Genomic DNA, 13963 nt, shown 5'->3' with positions numbered 1-13963 from the left:
TTGAGGGTCATATCACACACATCAGGGGCCCCAGGGCTGAGAGGTGGATGTGGAGTGTGGGTGTCAGGAGTGGGAAGGCCACCAGTGGGTATAAAAGAAGTCACTGGGGTTGCCCTGGCATCCTTATCAGGGTGGGTAGCATCTCGGGCTGCAGGGAAATTCCGGGCCTTGGGGCTCAGGCTGTCTTGCTGCTGTCTCCTCCTGGTGCCCTGATCTGTGTTCAGCCGGGAGGCACACACTTCCTGCTGGGCACATCGGGGCATCTGCCCACAGACATAGCAGAGGTTGCACGGACAGCTGGGAATTTCCCTGGGGAAGACTCACAAAGGGGTGATCTGGGGACCAGGAACCCCAATGGGGTCCAGGCTGAACAGTGGCTAGCAGATGACTCAGCCCACATCTTCTCAGGGGTTAGAAGCACCCTCCAACTCTTTGCCAGACCTGGATCTGTCCTTTCTCCCTCTGCCCATCTGTCCATTCTTCCTTCCTTCCTGGAAAACCATTTCCCTGGTCTCATTCCTACCTTGACCTTCCACTCAGCCACACAGCTGAGCTGAGTTCTCAGTCCTATTTCTTGTTCCTAGCATAGTGCCCAGCCCCCAACAAACCCATACTAAATGCATGGCTGTGTCCATCCACCTGCCATCCTTCCACCTGTCCATTATCTTTCTTTCTCTCATTGCCTCTTCAATGGGGCCCAGGCCCTGCACATGGTGTCCCGGTGGCTCATGCAGCGGAGGGTGGGATGATCCCAACACTGGGGTGTTGGCCAGAGGTGAGAAGGTTCCCTGGTGGCTGTAGGAGACAGCGGGGTGGAGGAGATGAGGGAAAGGTCAGCAGGAGCGTTGCATCCCTGCGCACACAGCCCCTCCTGCAGGTCCTGGCCCCCCAGAGGTACCCGATCCTGACTGCATGGCGCCGATCTGTGACTGCATGGCTGGCCCCAGCAGGAGTGGTATGGCTCAGCCGGTGGCCTCAGTGTTGGGGTGGAGTGGGATCAGTGGGCACTGGTGGTGGATGTCAGGGTGTGAGAACTTTAACATTCTCAACTGTCTGAGACGGGGCCTCAAGGGCAGAGTTGGGGCCAGCCAGGCTCTTCCTGTGGGTCTGAGGGGCCAGAGCTGGCCTGCGTTCCTGAGGCAGAGATTTCCCTTCCCAAGAAGAAATTCCCACCCCTGTCCCCACCCTTTGCCTTCTTGGGTCCCTCTTTGTGTCCTGTGGGAGGCTGGACCTTCTGAGTCCCCACCCTCCCCACACTTCCCCTTGCCTTCCCCACTCTTCCTACCTTTGACTGCAGCAGGAAAGTGTGCACCTGGGATTCATTTGGGGCCCAAGAGAAGATAGGAGGCGGGAAGAACACAGGAGGTGTTGGCAGGTTGCAAACGGAAGCAGCACACTCCCCGGACATCCCGGAGTGGCACTGTTGGTGGACAGTTGGCGCCCCCATGTTCAACAAGTAGCAGCTTCTGCTGTCCTCTCAGTGAAGGCTCCGAAAGTCCAGCAAGGCTGAAGTGACATATGGGAGCCTTAGCACCCAAAAGCCAGCTCAGGTCCTACAGGGAAACCCAGGAATGCCAGGCTAGTGGCAAGCGGAAGTGGAGCTAGCTGGGCAGGCGGAGTCTCACCTGGGCCAGGCTCTCTGAGCACCAGGATATGCTCTGACTGGGCGCTGGGTGTCCTGGGAAGAGGAGGAGGAAAGGAGGGAAGAGTTGGCACTTGCAGTCTGCAGAGGATCCTGCCTAGACTGGGAGGTAAGAAGCTGCTGCTCAGGGAGGGGAGGGGGCAGGAAAGGTCAGCTGGTGCGGCAGCCAGCCTGGTGCACTTGACCTTGGCTGACCCTGGCGTCCAGTTCAGAGTCTTGAGGCTACCTGCTAGTGCTTCTCGCTTCTCCAGGGTTCTGGGCGTCTTCAAGGGGAGGGGCTGAGTTAGCTGGTTGTGCTGACGCCTGTTGCTGCTGGTGTGGACTGGCCATGTTCATGGGCCATCATACTGACACTGGGACACTGGCGGGGTGGGAGGTGTGTCCCTGTGCTCAGGGAAGATCGCAGAACTGAGGGTGGGGGTACAGCTGGGACCTGCACCTGGTAGGGAGGCAGAAGGCACACACCTACCTGGGGCCACCCACCTATCCCCTCCACTTCCTTGAGAGAGCCTGTTTCTTTCTGGGATCCCATGAGAAACCGGTTTGGGAGCAGGTTGGCCTGGGTTATTTGACTTTTGACAAGGACAGGCATGGGGGCTGCTACCCAGCTCCCTGTTCCCTAGCAGCGCAGTCCTCCCTGCCCTGGCTGCACAGAGCAGGAGGTGACAGCTGGACAGTGTCTCTCCCTGAGGGCCAAGTCTCCTCTATGGTAGACAAGGAGCTGTTGGGGAGGAAAAGGCCCGGGCTGGCTGCCATGGCTTCCATGGGACCCCGCCTCCCTTGACTGGGCCTCTTTCCCCATCCTCTCAAGGTGAGGCACGGAGTAGAGTCTCACAACAAACACTGGAGCTAAGCCAAGCTCAGGTGGGGTTGGGGAGGGAGCTGTAGTTGGGTGGGCGCCTGGCGTCTACCAACTGGGCTCCCTGGGGCATGTGGACAGCAGAACTGGCTCCCCACATTCCCCCTGCGTCCGCAGCAGCCCCTGCTAATGAGCGGCTGTCCCCATCGCTCCATTATGCCTCATGAGCCATCTGCGCCCCAGCACTTATGGGGAGACCCTGGGGGCTCCCAGCTGCCGGGGCAGAAGCTCTGCAGAAGGCTGTGGTTCTGGGAAGCATTGGGGGTATCTACTGGGCTTGAGGCTGGGTGTTCTGGGGGATTTCCACAAATAGTTAAAATTCCAGCTCTTTATTTAGCTCAAAGCATGGCAGCCCAGGTTGCAAGTAAGGAAAAGGAAGTATCCCACACCCCACACCCCATATCCCCCATTCTGTGCTGGGCACCAGCTCTGTGTGTGTGTGTGTGTGTGTGTGTGTGTGGGTGTGTGTACACACTTCAGGACCCTAGGAATTCTGTGGGAGGTAAGACAGAGCAAATTATCTGCCATGGTAGTACATGCCTGTAATCCCAGCTTCTTGAGAGACTAAGGCAACAGGATTGCAAGTTTAAAGCCAGCCTGGGCAATTAAACAAGCCTCTGTCTCAAAAATAAGGGTAAAAGGGCTAGGGGTGTGGCTCAGTGACAGAGTATTTGTTTAGCTTCAAGAGGGTGGGTCAATCCCCAGTACCACACAAACAAAACTTCAAACCGGTGTGCATGCGCATACACACACACACACACACACACACACACACACACACACACACAAATGGAGCAAGTCCTGTCATATTTGCAGACCGCGGGTCCATCTGTGGGTGGTCACTAAGCCACTCTTGGCCTCATGTGTGTCACGGCACAGGTGCAACGATGCTTCACTGACTGATCAGAGGCATCTGGCCTAGGGCAGGTGTGGAGCAGCTGCCACTCAAACCTTCCAGGCCAGGTCCTTGCCAGCCCCTAATAGAAGAGACCCAACTGTCCAGCAGCAGCTGGGGTGATCTGGGTGGAGATGCTGGTGACTCCAGTGTTAGGCCCTCTTGCCCAGGAGGAGGGCTCCTACAGGGGAGTCAGTTGCCTCTGCTTCCATGCATGGGACACTTGTGCTTTAAAGGAGGACCCAGTGGGGTGGAGGATACAGAACCCCAAGATGGCAGGGTGGCAGTGAGCTCTTGCATATTTCAAGGCCCTGGCTTTAGACTGTGTTCCTGCTGTGCACACAAGAACACTGAGGGATGGAAATCAGTCAGGACCATTTGAGCCACCAGAGTGGGCTATTTGGGACTTTGGGACAATGCCAGGAGGAATCCAAGTGTGTGAAGAGGGGTTTGGAGCCCCCAGTCCCAGGAGCTTCCCAGACCAGGACTCTCTGAGCAGGGCACTGGCTGGGTCCTTAGAGTCCCACCTCTAAAGGGGCTGCCCTGTGGGCTCCAGAGGCACAGAAGGTGGCCCCATCAACTGGCCCTGATCCCCTGGTGTAGTCTCCCTGGAGGAGCCTAGGTTTCTGGACACCCTACCCTGATAGTGTGAGGGGTCCCAGGCTGGCAGCCATGCTCTTGGGCTGGAGAGGCCTTGTTAGGTTAGGTTCAGGGGGCTTTGGCCTGCCCAGTGACCTTCCAGAATAGTTCTGGCTGGAGCCAGCCCTCCTGCCAAGTACCTTGGGGAGTTAGGCTGCAGGTCAGACATTCCATCATGCCTAGGAAGAGATAGACCATGCCCCCGTCTGCCTCTGTCTGGGGCAGCTGGGCACCCAGGCATGCTCACCTCCTGGGAGGTCCTCGGGGGCTGCCCTCGGAGGCCCAGCCAGCCTGAACCTGTCTAAAGCTGCATTTGCACTGGGCCCTTCCCACAGGGCAGGAAAGAGGAGACTATGGGGGAGGAAGACTGCGCCAGGTCCAAGGCCACTTCTTACGGGCCTGTGGCCAAGATGCCATTGAACCAGAAGAGGGTACTGGGGGAGGAAACAGGCCTTAAAATCAGATCCTGGCTCCAATCCTGTGTGACCCCCGACTGGCCTCCCTCTTTCAGTCTTCTCTGAGCAGTGGGGTAAAGCCTCCTTAGTAGAGCTGTGGCAGAGAAGTCACAGATAGGGACCCATGTGCTGAGTCTGGAACTCTCAGGGAAGAGGTGGAGAGAGCTGCAGCCAGGCTTGGACACAGGGGTCCTCCTAGGATGTAGGCATCAGGCAAAGCATCCTCTCTGAAACCTGGAGTCAGGTGGGAGGTGGGTGGGGTACCTTCTGGCCCCACCCCCAGGGAGCCACTGGGAGGAAGAGAGATCTTAGAGCTCCAAAAAAGGTCTCAGACACCAGAGCGGACCCAAGCCACCTCACCTCCCTGCTGCCAAGCGTTCCATTCCACTGCTGGAATTGGCATCAGCTTCTCACATGCCAAGCCTGGGCTTGAGTCCGCACCAGCCAGGCCCAGAAAGGTAGCTGTTTCGGGCTCCCTGCTCTTCTCTGTGGGGAGCTGGGCTCTGGTGGGGGAGGCAGGCCCAGGCACAGGGCACACAGCTCCCTTTGTGAGGCTGGCTGAGTCACATGGGCACTGCTGTCCCTGCTGGGCCCTGGGGCAGGAGTGACGGAGATGGTGGCGTTATCACGGGGCTGTGCTGCCCCCACGCTTGTGGGCAGGAGGCTTTCCCACGGGAATGAGCTGGTAGGTGGCTGGGAGTATTGCCTGTGAAACCTGCCTCGGGCTCACGGGCTGCTGACTTCGGAAGAGTATTCCTCTGGGCTCAGTCTGCGGCTCTGCTGCGTGGCCTGAGCAGCCCTGTTTTGTCCAGGGTGCTTCATAGGAGAGGGCTCTGCCACCCCAGAGGGATGGGCCTTTGGCCCTTACGCTGCCTTGATGTCCATAATGACGGCATTAGCTGCTGCTGTGTGCCTACTGTGTGCAGGCACGCTGCTCAAGGGTTTGAAGATGCAAAAGTTGGACTTGAGCACCCCTTGCCGTAATAGCCCGCCTCAGGGCAGGCAGTGGTTGCCACCTTCTGCATAGGCAGGCACAGCTCTTTGCTGTTTGTGAGGCTGGCTGATGTCACATGCCACTCTCGGGTAAGGGGTGAGAGAGGACCCAGAGCTGATGTGCCTGAGGCCCCATGTGCCCCTCTGTGCCCAGGCCTGGCCCACACGCAGCCACAGGAGGCAGCAGTCCTCCTATCCCTGTCCTGGGATCCATGCATTCCTGAGATCTACCTCCGTCTCCACAGCACCATCACTCTGTCACCTGGGCTGGTCTGAATGGCAATGCCCTAGCAATGCCACCAGGGTGTGTATTTTGTCCCAGGCCTATGTGTGTGGTCTCATTCATGTGCCCAATAGGTGGTGCTATCCATGCCCTCACCTGACCATGCAGGATGAGCTGGTAGAGATGCTTGCTCACATCGCCTGGGTGGCAGAGCCTGGAGCGGAAACCAGTTGTCTGAGCCCAGAATCTGGGTCCCCACCACATAGCAGCATGGCATCCTCTCCCCTGTCCCTAAATTAAAGGGACATCTTCAGCTTTCTGTGCTCCCTACGCCGCCTATCTGCTGTGACACTGGCCAGTCATAGATCTTCTCTGAGCCAGTAGAGCCTCTTGCTGCCCTCCAAGTGTCTCCAGCTGGCTGTTGGAAGCAGGGCGACACATGTTTCTCCACATGCTGCAGGCCACTCCACGTCATAGCCCCCCAAGGCAGTCTCCCCTTCCTCCCATGCCTGCCCCCTCAGCCTGCCTCCCATACTTAGGGCAAGTTTTGACATCATCCCTCTGTCCCTACTCTCCGTGTAAGGTGGGGCTCTTGGCCCCACCTCTGGGCACCCCCCGCCCTGTGTCCATCTTCTTCAGGCCCCCAGGTGGCCTCCACCCTCACCCACCATGGCTGCTTTGAGACCCCAGAGTCAGGGCCAGGACTTGTCATGGTTCACCAGGACTGAACTCCTCAGGCTTGGATTTGGCAGGTCTGAGCAACCCTGAGACCCTGGGTTTCCAAGAGGGTCCCTCTTAGATTACACTGTGTCTTCATCTCCCCATCTGAGTCCTGCCAGCCAGCACTCTACAGGAGGGACATAGCTGAGGCTGCCTCAGCTACCAGGTGGCAGAGCCTGGAAAGGTCAACACTGGGGAAACTGAGGCCCAGAGCCTGCTTGGGTCCTGCATGTCTGAGACTCCCATCCCTTCCTAGATACCTCGCTTCTGCCTGCTGGCTAGTGTGTCTTCACTGTGGCCTACTCCTCATGGCCTGGAAACAATACAGGACGCACTGTGGCCCAGATGGGAGCAGCAGATCTTATGTGGACCAAGAGCCCTCTATGGCCTCGTGTGGGTCGCTGCCACCACCTGGACAGTGAGGCTGTCCCTCTGGAAAGCATAGAATGTCTCTCAGGGAGCTCTGGCTCTGGGACCTGACTGCACCTCACGTGTGGTACAGTCCTTCTTGCTCCAGCAACTTGATTTGGCCCAGGCAGGTGAGGGGCATAGCTCACCTTCAGCAGATCTGGCCTCCTAGGCTGCCTGGAAAGTGGCCACTGGTGCAGCCAGCATGTTCCATGGGCAGCTCCACCAAGCCTTTCTTCTAGAATGCAGACCCCGGGGGAGATGAGGAAAAACGCGATCTTCAGTTCCTGAGCACTGCACATCTTGAGGCTGGATTTATGTATGCTTAGGAGAACCTTCCGCCTCCCAGCTGGGTGACCTTGGGCAAGTCCTTCTCTTCTCTGAGCTTCATTTCTCTGCCTTCTTCATCTCTACCTTCCCAGGGGATATTTGTTAAGGGCTCAGGTAGGTTCTTACAGGGATGACGTCAGAGAAGAGGCTGGACACAGTACAGGGTCAGCAAATGCAATCACGGCTCTTATTACTGTTATTATCGCTGTTGTCATCACTTGCTGTTGTCACCACTCACCCTCATTATGTTGAGAAATCCTCTGAGCACTTAGGACCTGGGAGTCATCCACTCTGAGAGGCAGCAGCACATGGGCACCCCCTACTCCACTGGCACAGGATTCTCCAGAGTTTCAAGGGAGGCTGTGAACTTCACCCAGGGGAGAGAGCAGGGAACAGTGATAGAAGTCAGCCAGAAAGGGGATGGGGACATTGCCCACTTCCATATTCGTCTTTCTAAACTTTTGGAGCCACTAGGAATGACTTTCACTTGGGCCTCGGTTTCCCCTTTGGCTGGGCGGATTGACTAAAGAAGGCCATTTCCAGAGGCCCCCAGGGTCTGTGGATCTAGAAGTTGAGTCTTGGCAGGTTGAAGCTGTGGGTGTCTGGGGAGCTGTGATGTGGGCTCCTGTGCTCGGAAGGACTCGAGGTCAGTGGTCACTTGAGCGTGGCCTCCCGCCAGACTGCCGACACCCCCTTCCTCCTGGCGCGCCTTCCGGTCAGCACCGGCTCATGACTGCTGCCAAGAAGGCTGGACTCTCCTTCAGGAAGGGCCAGTTGTGGGGGGGTGGGGGTGGCGGCAGCATCTAAGTGGCCTGTTGCCGTGGCAACCCTACCTCTTTGGGGGAACTTCAGGGAGAACAGTCCCAGGGGACTGACAGATCGGGAGGGAAGAGGCAGCCTCACCAGGTCCACATCTGTCCCTGATCTGGTACCTGTATATCTTCACGGTGATCTGTGAGGCTGCGATTCCCCACTTGTCCAGCGCTGAGTCATGGGCATCCCCCAGGGTCACGGCCTCAGCTCTACCCCCCTCTCTCTGAGAAATCCATGACTCACATACTCAATCCTGTCATCCCAGCCCAGCCGGTTAAGGAGGGAGGAGCCCAGCTGGGGCAGGAGGGGTGTCCCCCACAAACACGGCCAGCCCCTCCCCTGGCTCCTTTCACACTGGCTGCTGCCCTGCTCTGCGCTCTGCGGCAGGAGAGGGACCCGGGCCTCCCACGCTTACTCACCAGGCGTGCTTACAGGCAGCTCGATCAGGACAGCAGGTTGGACCTCAGTAGTGGACCCAGAAGGGTGGTCGGGGCACCTGGTCCTGCACAAGACCCTCAACTGGCACCTGATACCTGGCCAAGGAATCAACAGACCCCAGGTGGGAGGAGTAGTGTGTGTATTTGTGCGTGTGCCCTAGAGCATGTGTGTTTGTACATGTATGCTCCTGTCTGCTCATGCAGAGGGTGGGGGAGGCACTGGGAAGAGGGAGTGGGGGGCCTTGGTATCTTACTGGGTGAGACCCCTGTTGAATGCAGCTGTGGAAGGGTCTGTAGAGTAGAGGGTGCATGACTACGGTGGTGCCTCGCAGGGGAGGGAGCCCAGGGGGAGGGAAGCCTTTTAGGGCCACCGCGCCTTTGGTAGCTCAGAGTGCTCGGTCCCTGGGCCCTTGAAATCGCAAGTCCTGTTGCACAGATAGAAAAGGTGCTGTAGAGGCAGGGTAGGGGACCCTCGGGTCCATTTCCCATGTGGCTGTCTTGGGGGCCACATCTGGGTTTCCTTCGGTAAGCCAGGGCAGTCCAGGCCTTTGTCACCTGGCAGCAAGGTCTGACCAGGAGGCACCCAGGGTGTGAGAATCCTGGGAGCCAGAGGACATGGATGGGGAAGCTGGGCCGAGGATTCATTAACCAGGCATGGTGCCATCCACTCGTGACTGATGGCTTTGCTCCCTGTTCCACAGTCGCAGAGCAAAGATTCCCGTCTTCCCGTGCCCCACCAGCCTCCTTTGGGTGGTGCTGGCTTAGGGGCCTCATTTTACTGATGGTGGATTGGGATGAGTTGAGATGGGCCTCTCTCATCCCCTTGTCCCCACTGGAGCAGCTGTGGCCTGGAGTAGGTGGGGTGGGCTGGGTGACTTTTATGCTTCCTTCAGATGGTAGTGAAAGTCATTTATATGAACATTTATTGAGCACCTACTGTGTGTACCATACTGCCTGAAGCATAGCTATAAAGCAGGCATGAGATCCACTGGAATTTTGGGGTGGTCCAACCCCTGACCCTCCCTGCAGGCCCCTGGCATCACAGACTTGGTTTCCTGGTATCAGAGACAGTGAAGAAGCAGTAGCTATGGTCAGTGGGAGCCATAGAGTGCTGTGGCCCCCCTGACCCAGGATAGGAGGTCTGTGGATTCTTCCTGTCTTGCCCTGGAGTGAAACTTTTGGTCAGCCCTGACATCCCTTTGCTGCAGGGACCCCAGGGGCCTGAGATAAAGCCCCGTCTTGGCCAAAGCACCACTTGTCTGATCTCTACTTTGGGCCTCAGTTATCCCAGGGGGACATCAGCGTGTGCAGTGGTGGTCACCGCTGCCCAGCCTCCTGGGCCTAGAGCTCTGCTCTGAGGGTGTCCAGGGGAGCAGAACCTGACTCTAGGTGTGGTCGATGAGTGACAGGCTATGTGTGCAGCTTGCATCGTGCTGTGACCTTACTGCCCTGGGCAGGGGCCAGGCCACCAGGCTGACACCCTCACCTTGAGAGGGACACAAACAAGTCAGTGAGATTGAGCAAGGAGATAAGCTGCCTGATCGCTGCTGGGAGTGGGAGAGCCTCTGACCTCGCGGAGGACCTGGGGCTGTGCCCTGAGAACAGTGAGTGGGGCTCAGGCTTCCATGTATCTAGGAGCTTGGTCAGGGGGCATTTGGGCAAATGGCTTGGGGAATGGCAAGAGCTTGCAGGCACTGGGCGATGTGACATTGGAGGCCAGGCATGGTCTCTGGAGGGGAATTGGTGCTAGGCTGGCAGTCCCTGCCTGCTCTGCAGGGGAGGACTCAGGTGTGGTGGCTGGGGCCAGGTCCGGCAGGTGGCCAACAGGAGCAGAGAGCAAGCGTGCTGTGCTGTGCTGTGCCAGCTACAGGGCTGATACTGAGTTTTAGAGTAGCATCACAGGTGAGGAGAGAAAGGTGGCAGCCTGGCCTTGAAGACAGCAGGTGAGATGTGCTGCAGGGGTGGCCTTCTGTGCTGGGACAGTTGTGAAGAGGTCACCTGGGGGTGGCAGTGCTGTGCCTGTCTTGGGATGCAGAGTGGGCTTCCAGGTGGCAGGGGGCTGGACAAGGCTTTAAGAAAGGCCATGGAGAAGGCAGTAGGAAGAGGAGTTAGGGATGACTGGGACGCATGACCGTGCAGACTCAGCCCCTAGTGCTGACCCCACATCCCTGTCCTTGGGGTAGCTGTGTGGACCCCGCCTTCTGACTCACAGCAGATGGGGGCATCATGTGAGCATGCCCAGCAGCTGGGGGTGACCAGACTCCAGGGACCTGGCAGATGGCAAGTGGGGGTGGGGCGAGGCTGGCACAAAAGGGCCTCTCAAGGCAGCGGCTGCCGGGCTGGGCCCGCCTCCCAGCCTGCTCTCCTCTGAGCCTTTCTGTGCCACGCCCAGGTCCTCCTGCCCCATCCGGGACTCCTGGAAGTCCGGAAGAGGCTTGAGAATTCTGCACCTAGGCCTGGCCTACAGGGAGAGGGGTACACTCTGCCTGCTCCCCTGCTGGCCAGCCCTGGCATGCAGTAGGCTGAGACACACCCCCAGGCCCCTTCTCTAAGGCTCCCTGGTAGCTCAGCCTGGCTGGAATAGTCCCGTTCTTCTGTGAGCTCAGCTTCTGCTGGGCACTGGTCTCTGCAATTAGCGTGCGGTGCCTACTTTACAGATAAGGACCCTGAGACAAGGAGATACCGCAGGGTCTGGGGCTCCCCAGCTGAGCACTCCACCGGGTGCCCTGTCTGAAGCCCTATCTCTGCCACTGTGAAATCCAAGTTGCTCTAGGACAACAGGACCCAGACAGACAGCAAGGCGAACATACCTAGGGAAAACCTTGGACTCACTTTTCGGTTGGGGGGACTTTGGCCTATGCCTCAGCTTCCTCGGCTGTAAGCTGGCTATTGACCATGTCTTCTTCAGGGGGCTGTTGTACACCTTAAAGGGTTTGATGTGGGAAAGTGTTCAAAGGAGCATCTGGCTGGCTTCTTCTGTCCTGCGGGGCAGATGGGTGCACTTTGTCACAACTCGGGAGACCTCTTTCCATGACCCCAGATCTTTGAGGGCTGGGCACTAGTGACACTCACCTTGCCTCTTGCCAGCCTGTGCTTTGGGAGGCTTAGAGTGGTGGGCATAGAACTCCTGGGCAGGAACTAGCTTAGGGGTTTGTGATGAGCTCAGCAGTGGCATGGGGCCAGAGAAAAGTCCTCAGCCCTGGAGGAGTTGGCAGCACTTCTGGCACTGCGGACAGGCCCCTTGTGTTCCTGGGAGGTGCCCTGGGCAAGGGGCTGAGTGTCACAGTGGGCACAGCTCCGGCCTCCCAGAAGGTCAGTGAGCCTGTGGCTGAGGGCTCGCCTGGCTCAGGGGCACTTCACCTGCAGAACGAGCTACGAAGAGCTATAAAGTCGCCTCTGCTACCTCTCAGACCCCTTCCTTTTTTTCGGGCTTTTTTCTTTGTTTTTTCCCCCCCTCCCTGGGTCTTCCAGCCTTGTGTCCTGGTGCCAAAGGTCACAGTTTCTCTGGGCCTCAGTTTCCGTGCCTGTAGGTGCAGAGACCAGTAGGGCTACGCCTGGAGTGGTGGTCATACATGGGCACTCAGCAAAACATGTGGCCTCGAGGATCCCCTGGAAGCCTCGCTCAGAGTCTTGTCCCAGTGGTGTGGCGGAGGTACCCCTGGGCTGAGTCCTTGATAAGTACCTGGAGCCAGTGGCTTGCTTCCTCTAAGCCTCATAAAATGGAGATGAAGACACGGAAACCTCTAGGGGCTAAGTGAGACCCCTGGGGATTAGCCGGGAGAGCACGCATCTGGAGGAGACAGTGACACGCAGACTCCAGCCCAGCTGGCCCAGGCCAGTGGTCTCACCTCCACCTCAGTGAGTGATTACCATCCTCACTTGAACGACCATGTGCTTCCTTATCACTTTGCTAGCGAGGCTGGTGACAGTGTCTTGAGAGAGGAAAGGGAACCCCTAGGCTATAAGCTCTGAGTGCTGAGCCTGGCACACTGAGCGCTGTTGTTACCTCTGTCCTGGGCCACCAGTCAGCCCCTCCTGAGGGGAGCAGCAGAGAATTTATTCCACAACCACTCTCAGGGTGCCACTGGGAAAGGTGCCCCTTGCAGAGCGCCCATACCCTGGGCTGTGCCCATCCGAGGGGTCTTAATCTGGTCTGAGGAGTCGTCTGGCCCGAGGCTCCTGTTCCCTGGAACCTGAAGCCTTGGTAACAGATTGAGGTTCACTGCTCACCTCTTGAAAGCCAATACTTAGGAGAAGGGAGTTGGCAGGAAGAAAATCTGGTTTATTCAAGAGCTGTCCTTCTGGAAGAGGGGGCCGTAGTCCTCAAGCTCTGCCTCGGGAGACTCAGGTACACGGAAGGTCTTTCACAGGGACGAGAGGAGGTGCAACCAGAGAGGTAGAGCAGGAAGTCAGACGCCAAGCAGGTTTTTGTCCTCCAGGGGATGCGTCCCCTTTCTTCCCTCCTCTGGTCGGAACATTGCAATTGACTGTGACCTCAGGAGCTGGTCCCTGCTGGTCTGAGACAGACACACCTCTGGCCTGCAAGTGAGCCTCACAGCAGTGTGCATGTGCTGTGCTACTGATGCACAGAACTGGCAAGTAAGGCAGGTGCCATGTATTCTGATACAATCGGAAGGTTCCCGTTATTCTAGATTCTGTATTGAGCACTTAATGTCTTAATTGTTGCTGTACAGCTTCTTTTTAGATTTTGGGATGCTGGCAAGGGGAGGTGACTAATCTTCACAGGGAGAGAGGGAACACAGCTGGGAATTCTCTGCTGGGCTGAGCTGAGTGCCTGAGCCTTCTGGGTCCCTGGCTGAGTCTGGGCCTCAGGCTGTGGTTCTGCGGCTGACACACTGGGTTTCTGACCCCTCGCGGGGGAACAACTGCCCAGAGCCACTTGCCTTGATGGTGACATATGTGTGGAGCAGATTCCAGGGCTGGATGTGGCTGCTGAGTCAGGCTTGGCCCAGGCAGTCTGCAGTCACTGGACATACAGCAAACAGCTCACGGGGGCTCATAACCAAATCTGTGCCCCGGGACCTCACTGTACTCCCTGCCAAGGCCCAGTCAGTTTAGGGCATGCAGGGCTCCTAGGTTTGAATCCTTATTTGCATTTCACAGTCCAGGAAGCAGGTCCATCGTCCCCAAGCAGCTGGGGGCAGCAGGGACTTGAGCCTGAGCCTATTCCCATGGTATCACACATGGCTTTTTCCATTGGAGATGGTGAGCTCCCCATCCCTGCAGGTGTTCGAGTATGTCAAGGAAGCTGTAGAGGGGCTGTGGACAGCTCCTTCTGGACATGGGCTTTGCTGGTCCTGCCAGAGGTGGCACCAATGCCCACACCCTCCCCTGCTGTTAGGTGAATAATGCCACCCTCTGTTGGGAGTCCCTGCCTGCAGTGTTGCTGTTCACTGTGCCCAAGCTGTCCCCTAGCACCACCTTCCTGATGCAGAGCGTGGGGCCTGGTCCTTAGTCAGGATCAAGGTCCCTGCACTGGGGCTGGGGAAGCCAGGCCTGGACACAGCACCTGCCTCCAACTGTGGAGT

The 13963-nt window shown here is 57.8% G+C and overlaps 1 protein-coding gene across 3 annotated transcripts in view; it reads left to right on the top strand.

The window, feature by feature from the left end:
• Window positions 1–1679: 1679 nt before the first annotated feature.
• Window positions 1680–13963, top strand: part of Adgrg1 (adhesion G protein-coupled receptor G1) — a 35847-nt gene continuing 23563 nt past the window's right edge. The window contains exon 1 of one of the 3 annotated variants that reach the window (XM_023709294.1): window positions 1680–1751. The gene's annotated coding sequence lies outside the window, so the exon portion shown is untranslated. Of the gene's footprint in view, window positions 1752–2216; window positions 2454–8063; window positions 8537–13963 lie in introns of those variants that run through there. The other 2 variants (XM_023709295.1, XM_004625947.2) reach the window with 2 other exon arrangements.

Source organism: Octodon degus, unplaced genomic scaffold (genome assembly GCF_000260255.1).
Source record: "Octodon degus isolate 3935 unplaced genomic scaffold, OctDeg1.0 scaffold00011, whole genome shotgun sequence".
Classification (NCBI taxonomy): domain Eukaryota; kingdom Metazoa; phylum Chordata; class Mammalia; order Rodentia; family Octodontidae; genus Octodon; species Octodon degus.
Note: the sequence above shows the minus strand (reverse complement) of the source record. Positions and strands in the feature narration are given on the sequence as shown.